Source organism: Rutidosis leptorrhynchoides, chromosome 3 (assembly GCF_046630445.1).
Source record: "Rutidosis leptorrhynchoides isolate AG116_Rl617_1_P2 chromosome 3, CSIRO_AGI_Rlap_v1, whole genome shotgun sequence".
Lineage (NCBI taxonomy): Eukaryota > Viridiplantae > Streptophyta > Magnoliopsida > Asterales > Asteraceae > Rutidosis > Rutidosis leptorrhynchoides.
The window spans coordinates 571,359,352-571,385,808 of record NC_092335.1 but is presented as its reverse complement, the minus strand read 5'-3'; positions in this window follow the sequence as shown (position 1 = coordinate 571,385,808).

The window sequence follows — 26,457 nt, the reverse complement described above, 5'->3', positions numbered from 1 at the left end:
ACGTAATTCATACGTCCAGAAACAAGTCATACATCCTGGTTTTACTAGGACTACTTCCCATCCTTGGTCTTGTGGAACATAACCGTTATGGCCGTTGATAAGACAGCGTGTTGTAACGTCATCAAAGGGACGAGGGTTACGTAATGTCCAACAGTCCCGTAACAATCTAAAAACCTCATTTCTTACCCCAATTACCAACTCCGTCACTTGTGGGAACGTTTTGTTTAATAGTTGTAGCCCGATGTTCTTGTTCTCACTTTGGTGAGAAGCGAACATTACTAATCCGTAAGCATAACATGCTTCTTTATGTTGCATGTTAGCCGCTTTTTCTAAATCACGAAGTCCAATATTCGGATATATTGAGTCAAAATAATTTCTTAACCCATTGCGTAAAATAGCATTTGGGTTCCCCGCAATATATGCGTCAAAGTAAACACATCGTAACTTATGGATTTCCCAATGTGATATCCCCCATCTTTCGAACGAAAGCCTTTTATAAACCAAGGCATTCTTGGAACGTTCTTCGAATGTCTTACAAACTGATCTCGCCTTAAATAGTTGTGCCGAAGAATTCTGACCGACTCTAGACAAGATTTCATCAATCATGTCTCCGGGTAGGTCTCTTAAAATATTGGGTTGTCTATCCATTTTGTGTTTTTATACTGTGAAATAGACAAGAGTTAGATTCATAAAAAAAAATACTTATTAATACAAGCAATTTTTACATATATCATAAAGCATAAGCACACTATATTACATATATTACACCACACGAATACAACTATCTTATTCCGACTCGCTTGTTTCTTCTTCTTTGGTTTTGGTTCGTTTTGCCAAGTTTCTAGGGATATATGATGTTCCCCTAATACGAGCCGTCGTTTTCCACATTGGTTTAGAAAAACCTGGTAGTTTAGAGGTTCCCGGGTCATTGTTACAACTTAAGGACTTCGGGGGTTGACGATACATATAAAGTTCATCGGGGTTGGAATTAGATTTCTCTATTTTTATGCCCTTTCCCTTATTATTTTCTTTTGCCTTTTTAAATTCAGTTGGGGTAATTTCTATAACATCATCGGAATTCTCGTCGGAATCCGATTCATCGGAGAATTGGTAATCCTCCCAATATTTTGCTTCCTTGGCGGAAACACCATTGACCATAATTAACCTTGGTCGGTTGGTTGAGAATTTCTTTTACTTAACCGTTTTATTATTTCCCCCACCGGTTCTATTTCTTCATCCGATTCCGATTCTTCTTCCGGTTCCGATTCTTCTTCCGGTTCCGACTCTTCTTCCGGTTCCTCTTCGGGAACTTGTGAATCAATCCACGAATCATTCCAATTTACATTTGACTCTTCATTATTATTAGGTGAGTCAATGGGACTTGTTCTAGAGGTAGACATCTATCACATAATATCAAACGCGTTAAGAGATTAATATATCACATAATATTCACATGTTAAAAATATATAGTTTCCAACAAAATTTGTTAAGCAATCATTTTTCAAGTAAACACGGTCGAAGTCCAGACTCACTAATGCATCCTAACAAACTCGATAAGACACACTAATGCAAAATTCTGGTTCTCTAAGACCAACGCTCTGATACCAACTGAAATGTCCCGTTCTTATTGATTAAAAACGTTCCATATTAATTGATTTCGTTGCGAGGTTTTGACCTCTATCTGAGACGTTTTTCAAAGACTGCATTCATTTTTAAAACAAACCATAACCTTTATTTCATAAATAAATGTTTAAAAAGCTTTACGTAGATTATCAAATAATGATAATCTAAAATATCCTGTTTACACACGACCATTACATAATGGTTTACAATACAAATATGTTACATCGAAATCAGTTTCTTGAATGCAGTTTTTACACAATATCATACAAACATGGACTTCAAATCTTGTCCTTATTTTAGTATGCAACAGCAGAAGCTCTTAGTATTCACCTGAGAATAAACATGCTTTAAACGTCAACAAAAATGTTGGTGAGTTATAGGTTTAACCTATATATATCAAATCGTAATAATAGACCACAAGATTTCATATTTCAATACACATCCCATACATAGAGATAAAAATCATTCATATGGTGAACACCTGGTAACCGACATTAACAAGATGCATATATAAGAATATCCCCATCATTCCTGGACACCCTTCGGATATGATATAAATTTCTAAGTACTAAAGCATCCGGTACTTTGGATGGGGTTTGTTAGGCCCAATAGATATATCTTTAGGATTCGCGTCAATTAGGGTGTCTGTTCCCTAATTCTTAGATTACCAGACTTAATAAAAAGGGGCATATTCGATTTCGATAATTCAACCATAGAATGTAGTTTCACGTACTTGTGTCTATTTTGTAAATCATTTATAAAACCTGCATGTATTCTCATCCCAAAAATATTAGATTTTAAAAGTGGGACTATAACTCACTTTCACAGATTTTTACTTCGTCGGGAAGTAAGACTTGGCCACTGTTGATTCACGAACCTATAATAATATATACATATATATCAAAGTATGTTCAGAAAATATTTACAACACTTTTAATATATTTTGATGTTTTAAGTTTATTAAGTCAGCTGTCCTCGTTAGTAACCTACAACTAGTTGTCCACAGTTAGATGTACAGAAATAAATCGATAAATATTATCTTGAATCAATCCACGACCCAGTGTATACGTATCTCAGTATTGATCACAACTCAAACTATATATATTTTGGAATCAACCTCAACCCTGTATAGCTAACTCCAACATTCACATATAGAGTGTCTATGGTTGTTCCGAAATATATATAGATGTGTCGACATGATAGGTCGAAACATTGTATACGTGTCTATGGTATCTCAAGATTACATAATATACAATACAAGTTGATTAAGTTATGGTTGGAATAGATTTGTTACCAATTTTCACGTAGCTAAAATGAGAAAAATTATCCAATCTTGTTTTACCCATAACTTCTTCATTTTAAATCCGTTTTGAGTGAATCAAATTGCTATGGTTTCATATTGAACTAAATTTTATGAATCTAAACAGAAAAAGTATAGGTTTATAGTCGGAAAAATAAGTTACAAGTCATTTTTGTAAAGGTAGTCATTTCAGTCGAAAGAACGACGTCTAGATGACCATTTTAGAAAACATACTTCCACTTTGAGTTTAACCATAATTTTTGGATATAGTTTCATGTTCATAATAAAAATCATTTTCTCAGAATAACAACTTTTAAATCAAAGTTTATCATAGTTTTTAATTAACTAACCCAAAACAGCCCGCGGTGTTACTACGACGGCGTAAATCCGGTTTTACGGTGTTTTTCATGTTTCCAGGTTTTAAATCATTAAGTTAGCATATCATATAGATATAGAACATGTGTTTAGTTGATTTTAAAAGTCAAGTTAGAAGGATTAACTTTTGTTTGCGAACAAGTTTAGAATTAACTAAACTATGTTCTAGTGATTACAAGTTTAAACCTTCGAATAAGATAGCTTTATATATATGAATCGAATGATGTTATGAATATCATTACTACCTTAAGTTCCTTGGATAAACCTACTGGAAAAGAGAAAAATGGATCTAGCTTCAACGGATCCTTGGATGGCTCGAAGTTCTTGAAGCAGAATCATGACACCAAAACAAGTTCAAGTAAGATCATCACTTGAAATAAGATTGTTATAGTTATAGAAATTGAACCAAAGTTTGAATATGATTATTACCTTGTATTAGAATGATAACCTACTGTAAGAAATAAAGATTTATTGAGGTTGGATGATCACCTTACAAGATTGGAAGTGAGCTAGCAAACTTGAAAGTATTCTTGATTTTATGTAACTAGAACTTGTAGAATATATGAAGAACACTTAGAACTTGAAGATAGAACTTGAGAGAGATCAATTAGATGAAGAAAATTGAAGAATGAAAGTGTTTGTAGGTTTTTTTGGTCGTTGGTGTATGGATTAGATATAAAGGATATGTAATTTTGTTTTCATGTAAATAAGTCATGAATGATTACTCATATTTTTGTAATTTTATGAGATATTTCATGCTAGTTGCCAAATGATGGTTCCCACATGTGTTAGGTGACTCACATGGGCTGCTAAGAGCTGATCATTGGAGTGTATATACCAATAGTACATACATCTAAAAGCTGTGTATTGTACGAGTACGAATACGGGTGCATACGAGTAGAATTGTTGATGAAACTGAACGAGGATGTAATTGTAAGCATTTTTGTTAAGTAGAAGTATTTTGATAAGTGTATTGAAGTCTTTCAAAAGTGTATAAATACATATTAAAACACTACATGTATATACATTTTAACTGAGTCATTAAGTCATCGTTAGTCGTTACATGTAAGTGTTGTTTTGAAACCTTTAGGTTAACGATCTTGTTAAATGTTGTTAACCCAATGTTTATAATATCAAATGAAATTTTAAATTATTATATTATCATGATATTATCATGTATGAATATCTCTTAATATGATATATATACATTAAATGTCTTTACAACGATAATCGTTACATATATGTCTCATTTAAAAATCATTAAGTTAGTAGTCTTGTTTTTACATATGTAGTTCATTGTTAATATACTTAATGATATGTTTACTTATCATAGTATCATGTTAACTATATATATATATCCATATATATGTCATCATATAGTTTTTACAAGTTTTAACGTTCGTGAATCACCGGTCAACTTGGGTGGTCAATTGTCTATATGAAACATATTTCAATTAATCAAGTCTTAACAAGTTTGATTGCTTAACATATTGGAAACATTTAATCATGTAAATATCAATCTCAATTAATATATATAAACATGGAAAAGTTCGGGTCACTACAACTCGCACCTTCCGAGATGCAAGAGTTACAAAGCCAACTACAAGAACTACTTGACCGTGGATTTATCCAACCAAGTTTCTCGCCTTGGGGCGCACCTGTGTTGTTTGTGAAGAAGAAGGATGGATCCTTCTGTATGTGTATCGACTACCGTGAACTCAACAAATTGACGATCAAGAATCGGTATCCCCTTCCCCGTATTGATGATCTTTTTGACCAACTACAAGGATCGAGCGTTTATTCCAAGATCGATTTACGATCCGGTTATCACCAGTTGAGGGTGAAAGAAAATGATGTGATGAAGACTGCATTCAGAACTCGTTATGGTCATTATGAGTTTCTCGTGATGCCATTCGGTTTAACCAACACACCTGCCGTGTTCATGGATCTCATTAATCGTGTCTGCAAGCCATACCTAGATAAGTTTGTTATCGTCTTCATAGATGATATCCTCATCTACTCTAAGAGCGAAGAAGAGCATGAACAACACCTCCGACCAGTGCTCGAACTTTTGAGACAAGAACAACTTTACGCCAAATTCTCCAAGTGTGAATTTTGGTTGAAGGAAGTCCAATTTCTGGGTCATGTTGTGAGCGACCAGGGTATCAAAGTTGATCCCGCCAAGATTGAAGCTATCAGCAAGTGGGAGACTCCCACTCCTCCAACTCACATTCGCCAATTTTTAGGTCTCTTCGGTTACTACCGAAAATTTATTGAAGGTTTCTCTCTGATTGCGCGTCCTTTGACAGCGCTGACTCACAAGGGCAAGAAGTTCATTTGGGAACCCGAACGGGAATCAGCATTTCAAACCTTGAAAAAGAAGTTAACCACCGCACCTATCTTATCACTTCCTGAAGGCAGTGATGATTTCGTTGTTTATTGCGATGCATCGAAAAGTGGTTTTGGTTGTGTGCTGATGCAACGCACAAAGGTTATAGCTTATGCTTCCCGTTAATTGAAGATTCACGAGTGCAACTACACTACTCACGATCTTGAACTTGGAGTCGTTGTCTTTGCGCTCAAATTGTGGAGACACTATTTGTATGGAACTAAAAGTACTATCTTCACCGACCACAAGAGTCTCCAGCACATCTTTGATCAGAAGCAACTGAATATGAGACAGTGTCGATGGATCGAGATGCTGAACGACTATGATTGTGAAATTCGCTATTATCCTGGCAAGGTCAATGTTGTAGCTGACGCCTTGAGCTGAAAGGAGAGGATGACACCTCTCCGTGTACGGGCTCTGAACATCACCATCCATTCAAATCTCAACAGCCAGATCCGAGTAGCCCAAGATGAGGCTCTCAAGGAGGAGAATATATCTCATGAACATTTGAACATTCTTGTTTCTCGATTCGAGGTTAGGGAGTCTGGGCTCCGATGTTATGCCGGAAGAATTTGGGTACCACGTTATGGAAATCTAAGGTGAAGCCCATAAGTCGAGATATTCGATTCGCCCCGGAGCGGGCAAAATGTACCACGATCTTAAGGAACAGTACTGGTGGCCTAATCTTAAGAAGGACGTCGCAACTTACGTTGGTAAGTGTTTGACTTGCTCGAAAGTTAAGGCCGAGCATCAGAGGCCCTCTGGGTTACTTCAGCAACCGGAAATCCTGCAATGGAAGTGGGAAAGGATAACAATGGATTTCATCACCAAGCTACCAAAGACGGTGGGCGGATACGATACCATCTGAGTTATCGTTGACCTTCTTACCAAATCTGCACATTTTCTAGCTATGAAGGAAACGGATACGATGGAGAGACTCGCTCAACTATACATCAAAGAGGTTGTATCTCGTCATGGTGTACCTTTATCGATCATCTCATATCGCGATCCCCGTTTTGCTTCTAGATTTTGGCGTTCCTTGCAAGAAGCCATGGGAACTCGTCTCGACATGAGTACTGCTTATCACCCACAGACCGACAGGCAAAGTGAACGAACGATTCAGACCTTGAAAGACATGTTGCGTGCATGTGTTATTGATTTCGGAAAGGCCTGGGAAAGGCATTTTCCACTCGCCGAATTTTCTTACAACAACAGTTATCACTCGAGTATTAATGCCGCACCTTTTGAAGCGTTGTATGGCCGCAAGTGCCGATCTCCTATTTGTTGGGCCGATGTAGGCAAAAAGCAAATCACCGGACCCGAGGTAGTCCACGAAACAACGGAGAAGATTGCTCAGATTCAAGCGAGACTTAAGACGGCCTGTGATCGTCAGAAGAGTTATGCCGATCTTAAACGTAAAGACTTTGAATTCAACGTGGGCGACCGTGTAATGCTGAAGGTTGCACCTTGGAAAGGTGTGATCCATTTTGGAAAACATGGGAAGTTAAACCCGCGATACATTGGTCCTTTTGAAATCTTGGAACGTGTTGGACCCGTTGATTACCGTTTGGATCTTCCAACTCAATCGAGCTCCGTCCATCCTACCTTTCATGTATCGAATTTGAAGAAGTGTCTTGCTGAACCAGAACTTATCATACCACTGGAACAACTTACGATTGATGATAAACTCCACTTCGTGGAAGAGCCTGTTGAAATTATGGACCGTGAGGTCAAAACTTTGAAACCCAACAAGATTCCGATCGTCCGAGTACGATGGAATGTCAAACGAGGACCTGAATTCACTTGGGAACGAGAGGATCAAATGATGCAGAAGTATCCTCACCTTTTCCCGACTCCTCCATCTACCTCAGCTTAAAATTTCGGGACAAAATTTTCTTTAACAGGTGGGTAATGTAACAACCCTGGATTTTCCAACGTTTAATTAATAATATTTACTATTAATGCTTGTGTTTAATGAATATATTTTTATGCATTTACTTGTTACCTCGATTGACTTTACATGCCCGACACGTCTTTGTGACACACGAACTTTTCACGAATAATATTTCGAATATTATTTACATTCACGATTAATTTTTATTAATCATTTTTAATTAACTAAGGTTACTAGTTAATTACTTGGGCTTATTTATTTAATTTGTTACATACTTGGTCTCTTATTAATGGACTTATAATTAGTGGGCTTGGAAGCCCACCCTACATCCTTAATGGACTAGTTAGCCCATATTTATGTAAGTATTACATAAGGTTACAACTAGATAAATTAGCTTAGCAAAGAATCTAGTTACTTGCATATTTCCCACACCATTTTGCTTTATTTCCATTCCAAGCTATCACCACCTCCCCATGTTTGAAAGTTGCTTTGATCCCTTCCTCTTTTGCACCCTCTTGGCCGTAGGTTTTGGTGGTGTGGGGGAGTGGTTTTGTTTTCAAATTTTGATTACATATTACTTGCATTCACCTCACTTTTACACACACTTCATTTGCTGCTTTTCTTTCTCTCTTTTTCTCTCAAATATTTGTAAGTATCAAACTTATTTCTTCTTCCTTTTTCCTTCATGAAAACTGAAATATATATGCATGTGTATCATCATCATTTGGTTGTTTTATCACTTGTTCTTGTTTATTAATTACTTACTTGATGTTGTTGTTGTTTATTTACTAGTTATAAGAATCAAACTTTCTAGTTTAATTCTTCATATCATCTTGTTATTTCAAGAACAAACAAGGACCTAAACTTTCTAGTTTATGGTTCTACAAATAATGTTTAAAGATTTAAAGTTCATGAGTGTTAAAATCATACTTGTGATTCATGTTTGTAAACTTAAAGTTTACATTCTTAAAGATCAAAGCCTTGGATTGAATCTTTAAAGTATGAACAACCGTGAACTTGTTACCTGTAGATTTAACTTATTTCTTCATTTTATGTACTTTAAAGTTGTGATTTGGTCAAGTATTACTAGTTAATCTTGATCTCATATTTCTTGATACTAAAAGTTAACTTTGTAAGTTCAAGAACATAGAAGTATAACTTCTTAGTTATAACTTCATATACTTGTGTTGGATCTAACTTAGTAACTTTAGATCTAGACTTTTGGGTCTAGGATCTTCAAGATCAAACTAAAAACTATGTTCTACAACTTAACATCTTGATTAGTTAGTTTACTTTCAAGTTTGTAGCTTAATATTACTTTTAGAGTTCATGTATGTGTCGGATCTAAGATCTTGATGTAACTTTAGTTCATCAAACTACTTGCAATCCTTAATTGAGTTGTGCTACTTATATTAGACTTACACTTGTGTTATGATGGTCAAAACTTGGTAAAGATAATGTAAACACATCAACAAGTTGTACACTTGAAGCTATATGCATCAAGGATGAGAACCGTGATGAACGTCAAGCACCAAGAACCCACCGGAACACAATGTTTACTGTTTTCTGGAACTGATCAGAATACCTGGGATACTGTAAAGTTTATTTTCAGTTAGTTCTGTTCGAGTAGATAATTTTTCGTTTAAGACTTCTCTTAATCCGAGTTACGGTTTAGGATCTATGGCCCTCCGAGTGTCACTATGTCCTTTTAACGTTGTGCTGAAAATTCTAACCTACTCGCACTTAGACCGTCGCCACGGTCAAACGAAGATGAGTTTGCTTCAAGAATTTTTATCACAACTAAAGGACTCATATACGGAGCCATGGCCACTGGTCTTACCTTATTTCAGTAGGTATAGAGGCCGTGGTGACTGACCGAAATCAGCCTTTGTTTTAAACTCTTTTCTAGAATGAAACTTACTTTACACCTTTTGTTTGATGATGAATGATGATGACCCTTAAGACCTAATTTACATACTTTTAAACCTATCGGGAATGATTTACTGACTTAGTAACTTTTGAATTAGGTTGAGGACTTTCCGGACCTACATACTTGCTTACTTTTCCCGAGTCATACTTTACCACTACTTTACCACTGTGAGTTATAACATCCCTTTTTACTTTAACTATTTTGAGAACTGAGAATACAAGCGCATTTTACGTTTTACATACTAGGCAAGAGTACTTAAACTTATATATGTGTGGGTTATACAACGGCATAAACATTCCCTTTATCTCGGTAACGTTTAGTCATTGGTTTTTGAACCGGTGAACGCGAATCTTAGATATAGATCCATAGGGTTTGACATCCCCACTCGGGCTAGTAGCGCTAGCATTTAACGGGTGTTTAATACTTCGTAAACATACGCACTCGCCAAGTGTACTTTCAGGGGGTTATAAATGTTAAGTTAGTTACCAAGTGCCCACGGTTAAACATATACTTTATCATACTGTTTTGAAACGCTCTTTGTAGCACTGAAATCTCGTGGCCTACCTTACATTACTGTTATACTTAAACTATAGCTCACCAACCTTTGTGTTGACGTTTTAAGCATGTTTTTCTCAGGTGCTTAAGGTTGCTTGCTTCCGCTGTTGTACTAGTCTTGCTGTAGACACCCGCTGCTTTAGAGATGTCACCGCATGAACATTTATCTTGCATTCATAAAAATTTTTTACTTTTGAAACTATGATTTGTAACGACCTAAGGGTCACGCACTATTATCTTTGCTTCTATTCATAGAAGCATACTTTTGATGTAAAACATTCGACGTTAGTTATGACGTCACCTTTTACCGTGAATGCAAACGTATTTTGAAATAATATATATTGTTTGACCTTGTAATGATCCTGTTGTTGATGGTCCGTACATGATGATTTAGTACGGGGCATCACAGAACTGCCTCCTCGTCTCATCCATAGCTTCACTCGGGTCGTAGGTAGGTGTGGTGACTCGTGGCCTGATCGGATTACGGTAGTAAACCGGCTCTACATGTGGCGTACTCATTTAATCATTAGGATAATTATAATAAATACGTGCATTATGTCACTGCCAATCGTTACCATAGGCCATCCATTGCTGATCATGCAATGACTTCGCCGCCATTTCCTCTTATCATAGCGTGCTTGCCTCAACCCTCTATTGGCTCCCCCACATGCAATCATTATGTGATCGCTGATCTTACTGAAACGCATTAAAATTGCTTGACACGCCAATCTGAACATTATCGACCCGAGATACCAAGCTATTCCAAACCTCTTCATAAACCGACCAAGGTTGCCCACTACCTGCGACATACGGCTCATCCGACTCCGAACCAAAATACTCGTGAATTCGAGCAGTAACTTCCTCATCATCATGGCGCGTACCGCTGCCACTCACCTCCCCCTGACGAGATGGTTCAACATACTCAACTAGCATTGACCGATTCGAATTCCACATTAAAATTTTTGCATTAAGATAAAATTGAACCCCAAAAGATTTCATCGAATCTCGAGCTAGTTTGCAGCGACTGAAATTGATATCAAAAAATCTCGCGATTTTTGTAACATAATGACCACCCAAAAGTGGTTTAGAACGTTGTTTTTCTAGTGCATGCTTACGAAAATATTCACCAACAAAATTAGCCAAATCCACAAACGCATCATGCTTAATTTGATAGATACACCACAAATCGTGAGTCGTCACTTTATCGTACCCATTCACTCTTGCACAAAACATGCACCCCAAAAACCTTTGAATCAATCTCGCATCTTTATCACGGATGTCCCACCCCTTTGACTCACTTGACATAAAAGGATTTTTACCACTAAGTTGATACCAATAGTGTTGCAAATTGAATGGTTCAGCACCATAAAACTTAGTGGTCCCCAAAAACTGCCTTAAAACAAAATCGTCCAATTCAGGGTATAGATCCAATACACGGGAAATATCCATCCTATTCATTTCCCGCTCTACTCCTCCTAAATGAAACCTCAAAAAACTCAAATCCGTAGCCTCACGACGAGGATTAAAAGTCACCGTGGAAAAGAATTCCCACACCAACTTATCATAGATCTCATCCGTACAAGTGAAAGCTTGCTCCCATGCGTGAATAAAATGATTACCCGGTTGTTTTCCGCACGTGAGCACACTTTGGTAATGACTCTTTAAATGTCTTTTCGCTTGTGCTAGTATGGCCCAGTCCAAATACCAAGTACCAGTAATCGAGCGCTTTCTTATCCATTCAAACCTTTCGGCATACTCGTCATCATCTTGCAACGCTTGCAACCAATTCTCGGGATTTGTTCGAATTTCTTCAAGCCTGTATTCCCTTTGTTGAGCAACCGTCAAACGAGGAGCGTTTCTTTGCCTCTGAAATCAAAAACACCAAACAAACAACAAATGCAAACATGTCCATTAACATTAGAGATTAGTTCTTGTTCACATTTATCCGCATGTTGACCAAGACTGCTTTTAAATAAATTTCATTCAAAACAAACCACATTTAAAAATCCAAACAATATCTCATGAAATCATGTTAAAGAATAAGTCAAACTTGGTCAACAAATCGCTACAAGCATTAATTTATTCATGCCCGACGCTTAAACCACATACAATCCATCATGAAAAATACCAAATCATCTTTCCAAATAATCAAACAATTAACATTCAATGATAGCATCTAAACATAAACTTAAAACACTTGAGCTAATCAATATCATTGGAAAAATAATTTCAAAGCCAACATCAACAACTTCATTCCAAAATCAATTAAAACCTAGCACAATTCATTATCGCATCAATATCATGGCATTTACATTATATAAAAGCAATTTAACATGAGAATGCCCTTCAATTAAAACTAGAATCCTAATGACCCGGCCAAATAAACACACCCCACACTTATCATTCAAGCAAACCATATTTAACAAAACCCCTAACCAATTTCTCCTAAATAATCATCTTAAATTCGATTTTAAAATTAATCATGAACCCTAGAATCAAACATATGTATACAAAACACAAAAAGATCATGAATTTTATACATACTAATCATATTCAACAAAAACCCATGACTAATTAAAGTATACAAGACCAAGATCAACAACCCCACACTAATTTCAAACCTTATCCGAAATTAAATATCAATAGAGCATGTAATTAGGCAAGAAAAAGAGAAAGAATCATAAAATCGGACCTTGCTAGTCATTGATTAGAGATTTGATGAAGAAAATAAGCAAAAATTAAGGATGAATGATTAGGGTTATGAGAAGATTTGAGAGCATGCTTGTGTTTGGTATATATGTGTGTGTGTTTAAAAACTGCAAATAACCCTAAATAATTGACGATTCCCGTCGGGTTTAGACCGTGGGTCGGGTTTAGACCTTGGGTCGGGTTTGACCCATTTGCCCCTAAATAAAAAAAACGATTTGGCAATTCCTTCAGACGCGGCCCGCACCGCGGGTAAACATGCCGCGCCGCGGCTTAACACACCATAAATTCCCATAATTTTAAAAACCCCTCGACATGCAATTATAGGGTTAACCTGCGACGCGGGCTTCCTAGCCGCGCTGCGGCTTATAACGTGGAAAAAATCTTCAGATTTTACAAACTGTCGACATTAAAAGTTGGCTTTATCCCGCGCCGCGGACTCTCAGGCCGCGCCGCGGCCTGTATCTGGCGAATTTTCCTTTAAAAATTTTATTATTTTGAACTAAAGACTCAAAATTTAGCACCTACCAATGATCATATTGCATTTGCAAAACTCAAATATACAAATAAGCAAAATATACACAAAAATACAACAAACATGATTTTTATTACCGAGTCGTTCACTCGACTCATCCCCCAAATCAATCGTTTTCGTATCGAAGTCGAGGTTAACCTCTTCTTCGATTTCTAGGGGACCATCCACATAGTGTTTGACCCGGTGGCCATTCACTTTAAAACCTTCACCGTTCGAATCGAACAATTCTACCGTACCATATGGGTACACCTTCTTAACCACGAACGGTCCCGACCAATGGGACTTAAGCATTCCCGGTGACAATTTGAAACGCGAATTATAAAGAAGGACACGGTCGCCTTCCTTAAATTCTTTCGGACCCTTGATCCGATTGTCATGCCACCTCTTCGTCTTTTCCTTATAGATGAGTGAGTTTTCATAGGCATCGTGCCTCAACTCATCTAACTCATTCAATTGGGTCAACCTAAGGCTACCCGCCTCATGATAATCGAGATTGCATGTCCTAAGAGTCCAATGTGCTTTGTGCTCAATCTCCAACGGGAGATGACATGATTTGCCATAAACCAAGCGAAAAGGAGTGGTCCCGATAGGAGTCTTGTAAGCGGTACGAAATGCCCACAATGCATCATCGAGTTTGTTGGACCATTCCTTTGGATTCAAACCAACGGTCTTTTCGAGAATACGTTTAAGAGACCGATTGGTGTTTTCAACTTGCCCACTAGTTTGAGGGTGATATGAGATCGAAATCTTATGGATAACTCCATAGCGTTTCAAAACCTTCTCCATTTGAGCATTGCAAAAGTGGGTGCCCCTATCACTAATGAGGGCCTTTGGAGTACCAAAACGGGTAAAAAGCCCCATTAAGAACGGGATTACAACTCGTGCATTGTTAGTAGGGAGAGGCTTTTCCTCCGCCCATTTAGACACGTAATCGATTGCAACGAGTATGTATAGATAGTTATGCGATTTCAGAAACACCTCGCATACTTGGATGCTTTGTTGAGGCATTTCATCACTTTTGGTGATTTGTCCGGCCCATTGACAAGCGTCACATGAGTTACAAACGGCATGGGCATCCCTAAAAATACTAGGCCAATAAAACCCGGCCTCATAAACCTTCTTCCCCGTGATTTGGGGACCAAAATGCCCACCTGTTGGGCCACGATGGCACTCCAATAAAATACGAGTGCATTCCTCACCGAAAATGCACCTTCGAATGACTCCATCCGGACAACAACGAAAAAGATAGGGATCTTTCCAGAAATAGTGTTTAAGGTCACTGGAGAATTTCTTACTATTTTGATGTGACCACTCTTTCTCCAAGAATCCCCTAACAAGATAATTAGCTATGTCCACCTACCATGGCTCATCCGCCTTGTCAACCTTCATGAGATACTCGTCGGGAAAATCATCATGAATACTCGACTCATGAAGGACTTCGAGATTTGGATTCTCGAGTCTAGACAAGTGGTCGGCTGCAAGATTTTCAGCACCCTTCTTATCCTGGATCTCGATATCGAATTCTTGCAAAATCAAGATCCATCTAAGCAGTCGAGGTTTGGCATCCGGTTTCAAGAAGAGGTACTTTAGAGCAGAATGGTCCGTAAAAACAATAGTCTTAGACAAGACTAAGTAGGACCGAAACTTATCGAACGAAAAAACCACCGCAAGGAGCTCTTTTTCAGTGGTAGTGTAATTCAATTATGCTCCTTGCAAGGTCTTGCTTGCATAATAGATGGGTCGGAAATGTTTCTCGACCCTTTGGCCCAAAACAGAGCCAACAGCAAAATCGGATGCATCACATATAAGCTTGAACGGAAGGGACCAATTCGGAGCAATTATGATAGGTGCATTGATGACTTTCTCCTTAAGAAGTTCGAATGCCTTTTGGCACTCTTCGGAGAAGTTCCAAGGTGTGTCCTTTTCGAGGAGTTTGTTCATCGGGTTAGCGATTTTGGAAAAATCCTTAATGAACCGCCGGTAAAACCGGCGTGCCCGAGAAAACTCCGAACACCCTTAACATCGGTGGGAGGTGGAAGGTTCTTAATAGCAGTTACCTTTACGGGATCCACCTCAATACCGTTCTTAGAAATCTTGTGCCTGAGGACGATGCCCCCTTGTACCATGAAATGGCACTTTTCCCAGTTGAGCACAAGATTAGATTTCTCACACCTTACCAACATCCGTTCTAAATTAAGAAGTCATGATCCGAAAGTGTCACCGAAGACCAAAAACTCATCCATGAACACCTCCATACAATCTTCTATCATATCATGGAATATGGCCATCATGCACCTTTGAAAAGTGGCCGGAGCGTTACAAAGGCCAAAGGGCATCCGACGGTATGAGAATGTGCCATACGGGCACGTGAAAGTGGTTTTATCCTGGTCCTCGGGCGAGAAAGGATTTTGAAAATAGCCCGAAAAACCATCAAGAAAACAATAAAATCTGTTTCCCGCTAACCTCTCTAGCATTTGATCCATGAAAGGTAACGGGAAGTGGTCTTTACGTGTGGCATCGTTCAACTTTCGGTAGTCAATACAAACACACCACCCTGTGACAGTCCGAGTGGAAATTAACTCATTTTTATAGTTTGTGGTAACAGTCATACCACCTTTCTTGGGTACACAGTGTACCGGGCTAATCCACGGACTGTCAGAAATCAGGTAAATCATACCGGCATCGGGGAGCTTCACGATCTCTTTCTTCACGACATCTTGCATGTGAGGGTTCAACCTCTTTTGACGTTGCACCACAGGTTTGGAGTTATCCTCCATTAGGATTTTTTGGGTGCAATAGGAGGGACTAATACCCTTAATGTCGTGAATTTTCCACGCAATGGCCAATTTATGGGCCTTTAGCATGGTTACAAGCTCAGTTTTCTGACCTGCAGTAAGAGAAGAAGAAATAATTACCGGGAGCTTAGATTCCTCCTACAAATAAGCGTATTCTAAATGATCTGAAAGTGGCTTCAATTATAACTCGGGAGGTTCTTCAATTGAATACTTGCTCCGGTAATCAGCATCACGATCGAGTTCTTTGAACTCCTCCTCAGTCGGCTCATAGCCGTTTTCCATCAAGGCGATCAAAACAGCCACCTCCTCAACCTGCAACTCCTCATCAATTTCAACCAAGGAGCATTCTCCTGAACCCTGTAACTCTGGAAATTCCTGCAAAAACTCAGAATGGACATCCACAGTGTTAAAAAAATAACATGTATCATCACTGTAGGCAGGGTATTTTAAAGCATGGTCGATTGAGAATGTTGCACTCAAGTCATCTATCCTAAGGGTCAACTTTTGGCCATAAACATCGATGATACATCTAGCAAGATTCAAAAATGGCCGACCCAGAATAAGTGGAATCCTTTCATCCACTTCCATATCCAAAACCACAGAATCGACCAGGAAAACCAACGACCCGGTCTTAACTAGCATATTCTCTATAATTCCACGAGAGAATTTAATAGAGCGGTCAGCTAGCTGAATAGCCATACGCGTGGGTTTTAACTCCCCGGGGTCTAGCTTCAGATAAATAGAATAAGGCATCAAATTTATGCTAGCCCCCAAATCCGCCACACAGTCTAAATTACCAAGTAAACAAGGAATGGTAAAACTCTCAGGATCCTCAAGCTTCTCGGGAAGCTTGTTTGCAACTACCGCTGAGCATGCGGCATTCAACCTGACTGAAGACACGTTCTCCAGCTTCTTCCTGTTAGTTAGCAAATCCTTAAGAAACCTTGCATACTTTGGCATACCTGCAATCACATCAATAAAAGGCATATTTATGTTAACTTTTTTAATCAAGTCCATGAACTTGGACTTTTCTGTCTCTAGCTTCTCCAATCTCTGCTTCCTCAGGAATGGGAGCGGTGGTTGATACTCTTTAACTATCGGTTTAGTAGCAACGGTTTCCGGTACCCTTACAACTTTCTCAATCACCTTTTCCGTCCCCTTTTCCCCTCCGGTTCACTAACAACAACCGGTTCACTATCCTTAGCTGACGGAACTCGCAAATCATACTCGTCGGGCATCCTCGGTGAATCATATGCTAAACCACTTCGGGTGGTGATAGCATTAACATGCCCATTCTTCGGGTTGGTATCTTTTTTACTCGATAACTCCCCCAGTTTCCTCTCATTACTCTTGTTAGCAAGCCGACCAATTTGTTTCTCTAAATTCTAAATAGCTGCTTGTTGATTTCGAAACATTTGATCATTCTTCTCATTGTTTTGGGTAACAGTGGTAACAAGCTGAGTTTGAGATATCACAAGCTTTTAGATCATAGCTTCAAGGTTGGACTTTTTCTCTTCGGCTTGGGGCTTCTGAAAATACCCGGGAGCTTGCTGTTAAAATCCTCCACTAGATCCCGGCTGGAACCTTGAACCCTGATTACCTTGAGGATTATAAGGATTGTTGAAATTCCTGTTAAATTAAGCTCGCCCTTGAAACTGATTGTTGTTCTGTTGACTAATATAGGCGATCTCTTCTTTCTGATTTATAGTCAAACCTGCATCGTAATCTTTACCCAAATGGAAACCACCACAGAATTCACAACCAACCATCATCCCGTGGATGTCTTTGTCAACCTTCTCTAAGTGTCTTCCAAATTTATCTAACTTAGCATTAATGGAAGCAAAATCATGATAAGCACTGGCGACTGCAACTGAAGAAGAAGAACGACCCAAATCATTATCCTCATGCCACTCATGAGAATACTCAACTTGCTTCTCAATTATCCATATTACCTCTTCTTCGGTCTTTTCCGTGAGACTTCCTCCTGCTGCTTGATCAATGGTAATACGAGTACTGACATTACATCCCTTATAAAAGATTTATACCTTAGCAAAAGTATCTAAACCATGTTGATGACAAGATCGCAACAATCAGCTGAAGCGATTTCAAGCATCATAAAGAGTCTCGTTAGGCTTTTGACGAAACTGAGAAATATCTTGCTGAAGTCGAGTAGCTTTTGATGCAGGAAAATATTTGCTCAAGAACTTTTCCTTCAAAGTATTCCAATCCTCGATCGTACCTTCAGGTAAACTGTCTAACCAAATTCTAGCCTCCCCCTTTAAGGACCATGGGAAAAGCATCACATGAACACTTGGGTATTGAAAGTATTCCACTTGTTTTCTTTCCAATGTCACATGTGCAGCCTTCACATGAGCACTTGGGTATTGAAAGTACCGAATCGATTTCATCCCAAAGATACGCAACTTGGTGTAATAAACTGAAACTGTCGTTCCATCTTGATGTGTCATCGAGAGTGATTGCTTTAACTCATATGCTCTAGGTGCACTTTCTTTTCCAAATCTTTCTTTTAGATCGTTCCATATCTCGTACGTTGAATTAGCGTACTTAACGCTAGTTCTTATTTCTTTCTCCATGGCAGTATTTAACCAACCCTTCATCGTAGTGATGTGTAAAATCGCGTATATAAATTATGTTGGAAAATACCGGTTTAAAGATTACTACACACTAACGGACAGTGTACCCGATCGTGCAATAGTATAAAGTTAGTAAATCCGAAATCGTTCCAAGGACAGTTTAAAAGTGAGAATTAAGATTGCAACTAATGAAAATAAACTAAGTTAATCTATTAAAATTGAAAGTACGAATAATGGTTTTTGTGGCTATTTAACGATTAGCCAAATCAAGCTTTGATTTGAAAATTAAAAACAATATTTTAGGATTTTAGATTTATAAAAATTAAAACAAGAAAGCGATTAAAATAGTTTTGATATCAAATGGAATGAAAATGCTCGTCTAGACCTTTTACCCTCGGAATTAGATGTTTTTATACTTTAGCCCGATTTAAGACTTAATACATTCAAATTACTCAGTCGACCCGCCAAGAGTTCCCTTTAGCAAGTACTCAAACTAGAATTACTAGATGTAGGGTTCCCTGGCACCTAAGACCTTTTTGTTTGTGACTAATTAATTAACTAGATCAAAGATTTGAATAACAGTCGCCTTTGCGTTCGCTCTACACAATTCACCCCTATATCGTCTAACCGTTTAAACTTAATTTACCCCCTGGTCCGGTTTAGCAAACAATCAATTAAGACAAATCAATTGTAAACTAGTGTATTAAATCAACAAGAGTTCTCTTTATCAAACAAATACACTAATCAATCAAGTTCATAAAGTTAAACATCAATAAGAATCGATCTTTTATTCAAACTATTGAAATAAACATGCATAAGTTCATAAATCATAAATCATAACATCCAAAACCTCGGTTATTAATCTAGATAAGCATTATAAGCTTAGCCAACAATCATGGCTGAAAACAAAATCAAAAATAAACAAATAGGAGAATTCATTATGATAATAAAGAATTAAACCTAGTGAAAATAGTGATCTTTAATGATGACGAATCGACAAGTGTTTCCGGAATGATTGGATTGATTGGATGATGTTGGGATTCCCCAAAAATCACCTAAAATCGCCTTGGAGCTGCAGCAATTCGTCCAGGAAAAAGTGTCCCAAAGTTAGGGTTTTAATACCCTATTTATAGCCTGAAAACCGCCACCAGATACGACCCGCGCCGCTGGCTATATAGCCGCGCTGCGGCTTAACGCTATCCCAAATTCCACCCTTCATCAAACAGCTCGACCTTAGAAATTAGTTATAACCCGCGCCGCGACCTGGCCAGCCGCGCCGCGGCTTAACTCTTTGGCAGATTCCTCCTTTTAACTTTAACCATAAATGCCCAAAACCAACTTAATGCATCATATTAAGGCACCGATGATAAAATAACATAAAGTATACCTCAAAATGATCTAAAAATCGTACAAATGATCTTCTCGGCTCTCGAATCCCAAATCTCTCAAATGTCTTCCAAAATACTCCAATTCGTATCCAAACGGACCCAATAATGATCGATATTGCGAGAGAAATAATAGATGAAATGTGCAGTATCACATAGCATCACATCGCATCCAGGGAACATAATCAACCGAGTTTTGCTCAGGTTTTTTTATCGAACCGTCAACGAAACGTACTTTATTTTTGGCAAAGAGAAAGTTCATCATTTCTTGAGACTAATCCGTGTAATTGTTGTCAGTAAGGGATTCGTTGACATGCATTTGTTTTCGGTAATCCAATGGATGAATATACATCGGTGAGTTGATGTCGATTACGCCGTTAGTTTTTTTTCGCGGACAATCTTTCTTCACCACCAGCCATGATACGGATTAAAAAAAATCGACTCGAAAAGTTATGTGTGCTGATGACGAAAAAAAATATAATACTAACAAATTTTTCTTCGAATCACGTGCAACAAATAACGAAAAAAGAAAACAAGAATTAGTTTATTAATCACCACCTATTCAATAGATAATTCAAGGTGTAAAATAATCAGATGTCTCCAAAATTGGAGGTGGACTCTTCTTTTCTTTTCTTTTCTTTTCTTTCTGTTCGCGACTTCCAACAACCCAAGAGCGGTCTACTCTCCGCCGTACCACACCACTGTGGCCTTTTTTTTTGTTCCTTGATCAAAACCTCAAAAAGAATTTGCAATCGGTCGGTGAAAAATAAAATTCACCTCTTGTATGCACGCAAATCAAAATAGAAACAAGAATTAATTTGTTTTAATTTGAATTGGTTTAGATTAGATAATGTACACATAGTCGAAAAGCAACAATAATTAATTTCTTTGTATTGTTGCTTCCTTCTATTTTCTTTCGAAGACAGTCGACTTTTTTTCGTAGATGATGAACAAGTCGACAATTTTTTTTTTTAAGTTAACATGCTCTTTATATCATGTAAATTTTAGTATGGATCGAAAACTTGTTTATTTCATTCATCATTTATATAAATAAGAATTGACTAAACATGAAAAGTAAATAACATGAAAAATATTAGACTTAAGCCCTAAGTATCTTCGACTTATGCCCCAAGATTAGGAGTTAATATTCGTTTCCAATATAATCTTCCCCAGCTTCATTGATGTAAGGATCGTATAGTCCAAACACAATGTCCTACAATATAAGCCCAAGAGTCCATCCTTTTTCTAAAACCAATTGGTGATAGAATGACTTTCCCTTATACTTATATACATACATTTGTTTTGTCCATGACTGATGTAGGACTTTGGTTTGCACCCTAACAAACCTCCCCTCAAACCCAAGTCCATCTGGGCCTCCCCCTCCAACGATAGTCCGGATCCAACCTTTACCGTCGCCAACTCGGAACTCTCAACCTAGTGGGAGGGCAGGGAGATTTCGATACAAGGCTTCCAGGATCAACTCATCGTGCCAGGGTCCCCTCGAACGATAGCTGGGTCCACTCATCGCTGACAACACCGAGGGGTGTGCCACGTCACACTGTGCGCTCAGGGGTGTGCCCTACTGCGTCGTCCACCACATCGGGGCTATAGCCTAGCTCTGATACCAGTTGTAAGGATCGTATAGCCCAAACATAATGTCCTTCAATATAAGCCCAAGATTCCATCCTTTTTCTAAAACCAATTGGTGATAGAACGACTTTTCTTTAGACTTATTATACATACATTTGTTTTGTCCCATGACCGATGTAGGACTTTGGTTTGCACCCTAACAGTTGATATCAGTTTATAGCTCTAGTCTCTCTATGTGTTTAGAGAGAGTTTTGGGGGATTACACCTAAGTGTGTATAACTATGAAATGGTTAGCTGAGCGTCAAGTGACTTAGATGGTGAGTTGGTATGTATAGTTTCATACACAAGCTCTCTTACATTGACACCATCACAAACTTATATCTCTAGAATTAACTATATTGTCTAAAAAGTTTTGGAAGTTTAATACAAATTAGACTGGCAAGCTGGCATATAAGTTTAGCAAAAGACCCGATCGTCACAAATTATACTAGCAAGACAATTATGTATAAGTAAGTATACACATCTCCAAAGATAAACAATCAGATCATAGAGCTAAGCTTAAACTACGTAAAACTACACATCTTTACGATATTTTCAATTAATTTTAATTAATTTCTAGACAAAAGTAATCAAAACCAATTCATATAGAAAAAGTATACTTCACTTCCCAATCCTGAATCATCCGTCGCAAATAATACAAATTAGCGAATGACATAATTTTACCATCATGTTACATCGTAATTTCAAAAACTTTGTAACAATCTCTCGAACAATCATAACCTCGGATCGCTAGTATTATAAGCTTAACATGAATGTTATCTAGAACAATAGTTTGAAGCAATCACATACTCATAAACAACATTAAATTAAACCTCTTAGAAGCCAGAAACTACTACAAAATCACCCAACGATATCGTAACTTGAACAGAACATAGAAATGGACTTACAATGAAATGAAGGTTTGGCCTCATTTTATGAAACTGGAGTTTTGATCCCTGCGGAGAACATATGAATAATGAACAGAACTTCGAAATGGGTCACATAAATAAGAAAAACCTTAAGATTCTTAGTGAGGAGATAAATACACGCTCTTAAAAAAAGGAGATAAATACATAATGCACACTCTTAAGGATCGACTTCTTGCAATGCGATTCGGGTTTCCTCCAAAAGCGCGTGCGCGCGTGGCAAATGATCGCGAAGGTGGTTAATACCCTTCTTGGTGATGCCGACAACTTGCCTTTCAAGAAAAAAATAACATTCCGAAAAAGAAAAGATCAGGGCATACAGGGCATAAAAAAACTAAACTTAGTAACATAGATATTGACCAACAATATGAAAGGGAAAAAAAAAAAAGATGAATCAAATTATACCGAAAGATTTCATTAGTCACAAAGTATCCTCTGGTTTCATGAACCCGTGAGCCATAAAACTAGTTAGATCGAAACAGAAGTATGCTAACTTCACCATCAGAGCTAAGTGGATAATTTATAATATTCAGTAAAGTCTAGCAGAAACATGAGGAATTTCAGGTCAATTATATGCTGCGTAGGCAATTCAGAGATAACCCTGACAGAATTAATAAATCGTATAACCCAACAACATGTACAACATATAAGTCCAAGAGTCCATCCTTTTCTAAAACCAATTGGTGATAGAGGGACTTCCCCTTAGACTTATATGCATACATTTGTTTTTTGTCCATGACCGATGTGGCATAACTTACCAACACGCCCCCTCACATCGAGGCGTGGAACGGTTGTAGAGATGGCGGCAAGAAGAAGGCCTGACTCAATCTCTTTGTAGCGACGGCGACACACTCATGGGGCCTGACTCGGACTCGCTGTAGAACAAACCGTCCACCTAAGCTCTGATACCATGACAAAATTAATAAATCGTATAACCCAACAACATGTACAACATATAAGTCCAAGAGTCCATCCTTTTCTAAAACCAATTGGTGATAGAGGGACTTCCCCTTAGACTTATATGCATACATTTATTTTTTGTCCATGACCGATGTGGGATAACTTCCCAACAAACCCTTTCAAAATAGTATTGGATGTGAGGGATATCAAAACAAGTTGAAGGAATCAATTCAAGAGGAGAGGCGCGCCGCGGCCTTGAATGGCGCGGGCATAACACTTGAAAAGAGCATCAGATTGAAGAAAACGTATGTCCGGGGTTTTGCCTTAGAGGAGCAACGCGCCCATATAGGCGCGGCGCGGCTTGTCTGACGGGGAGTTTTCATATTGACGTTTTCCTTGTTCTCCAAGGTGTTTCCTTGTTGTTTTTGGCATATATAAGCATCATATTGTAACCCTCATGTATGTGCACGAATTATATCAATCAAATCTCCTGAGTCGGTCTATGAATTAAAGTAATCGACATTCGATTGCATATAACCACGTTAAATCTCGCGTTCTATAATTTTTATTATTGTTCTTTCATTTATCGATTGTTCTTTCATTTATTATTGTTTCTCACTAGTACCCGCTAGACACAAACCACATAAGCTGCACAGCTAGCCTAGTAGTCTTCCACTCATCACTAAGAAGATGCTTGGGAACACCAAGACTTACACCCTTTCCAACTTCGTCATAACCACTAACACGGTTACTCTCACATTAAATCTAATCAACAACCATGACTCTACCCGCACACGCACGTGGTCAAACAAAAGCGCCTCCCGAATGGAACTACCACGCATACACACTAAAAGTGGTCGACAAAGTGCGAATAACACTCACCACATAACTCACACACAAAAGTGTCCGACGAAGAGTGAACAACACTCGCCACACACGCCTCAAACCGCAATCGTGGTCAATGAAGAGTGAAATCTCACGAGATCACTCACCACACTACATCAAGTGGCCAACGAAGAGCGAATCGTTACGCCAGGATTTCACTCGCCACCCCACTAACAACAGGCATCGGAACACCACTCTATAGATAAGACGATCACACGTCACGTACCCTCACATGGTGATATAACACCCGATACACACTAACCCAATAACTCGCGCACACAAGGGAACGGTACTCGCACAATGACCGAAAATGTACATACGCCTTGCAACACTAACCCCTAGGTGGTATCGAACTCGCGAACTTAAACCCACCTAACACGCCCACGCACACATGATGATATGGTATCGAACGCCCAAACTTTAAACCCATATCTCATGCCAACACGATGTGGTATCGAACTCGTGAACTTTAAACCCACGTCGTAACCACGCTCTTTCGGCCTCGATTACTCAACGAGTAGTGTAACATCGCGCCCTGCTACACTGTAGTGAATCCTGACGGATAACACTAACCACAAACACACGCTCTTTTGGCCTCGTTCGCGACGAGTAGTGTAACATCGAGCCCTGCTACACTATAGTGAATCCTAACGGATAACACTAACCCTACCACCGCGAACAATTAAATCTTATACTTATACGTATAATCATTCTACTCACTAGGACACTATCACGTCCAATATCTCACGGGTCTCACTCGAGCGAGCATAACGACCCAATACCAACCAAATGCCTACACACAAAAGACTCACATCATAGAGTCAACGCATCACACATTAACCACACACTCTACCGAGTGCAACACGAAACCATAAACTTAAGCCGACCGTTCGCTACAATTTATCTCCAACGGAGAATAAAGTTTAGTTAAGGCTTACATACACAGTGCATGTCATTACAAATGAACAACATACAAATATCACACTAAAAGTACCTGAACGTCTTCTCGCGACGCCCGCCACTTCTAGCTCAGGACACTCCACCTTGCGATGTCCTCCTTTAGGACAATTAAAACACAAAATGCCATTACCTCTCGATACATATTTTTTCCAAGGGAAAACCTACACACGAACATCAATGCGAAAGGGTTTTTTTAGGCGTCAACGTCGTTGATCTCCTGTCCGGTTACCGTGATAACCCGTACCCGAGATGATGATCTCGGGAGGGTGGCCAACGAATTTCCCGCCGGTCGATAGTCGGACCCTATCGACGGCAAAGGGAGAAAAAATCCTACAAGACCAATAGGTAAAAACCCTAGTGTTGCGATCGTGAAGGCGATCGAGGAGAAGATCCGGCTATGACTGCCGCGTGCTTTCATTGAGAGAGTGAGAGGCGAGATTGAATGACCGCATGAGGGTGTATGCGATTGGGAGCGTGTGAACTTGATGTAGGTTTTGCCCCATATTTATAGATGGGAATTAGGGTTACTTGACTTGGGGCCCAAGTTAATGCGTAGACCCTAATTGGGCCAAACCCTACGTCATCAAGTCCCCCAAGTTCGGTATGATATTTTTATCAAGTATCGTATCGAACTTCTCATTATGCTGCGGAAAATAAGTTCACAGGAGCCTGCGCAAACAATTGTGCGTAAACCCGCGAACATATGCGCAAAAAATCGCATGCAGAATGCGTGGGAAACCTCATGAACTAGCATGCGTAAAACCGCATGAAAATTGCGTCTAAAGTCGCGGACAACTGTGCGCAAAGCGTGCGTAACCTGGACAAAAGCGTGTGGACAGTTGCGCAAACGCGCGAACATCTGCGCTAAATATTCATGTACTTAAACCGCATATAATGAATTAAAAGCTCAATAAGAAAAGACAAACCTTCTCAAACCGAAGGATAAATGGTAGAAACACGAGACATAATGCATCGTGCCCCACGGTGGGCGCCAATTGTTCATGCATATTTTTTCCAAGGGAAAACCTACACACGAACATCAATGCGAAAGGGTTTTTTAGGCGTCAACGTCGTTG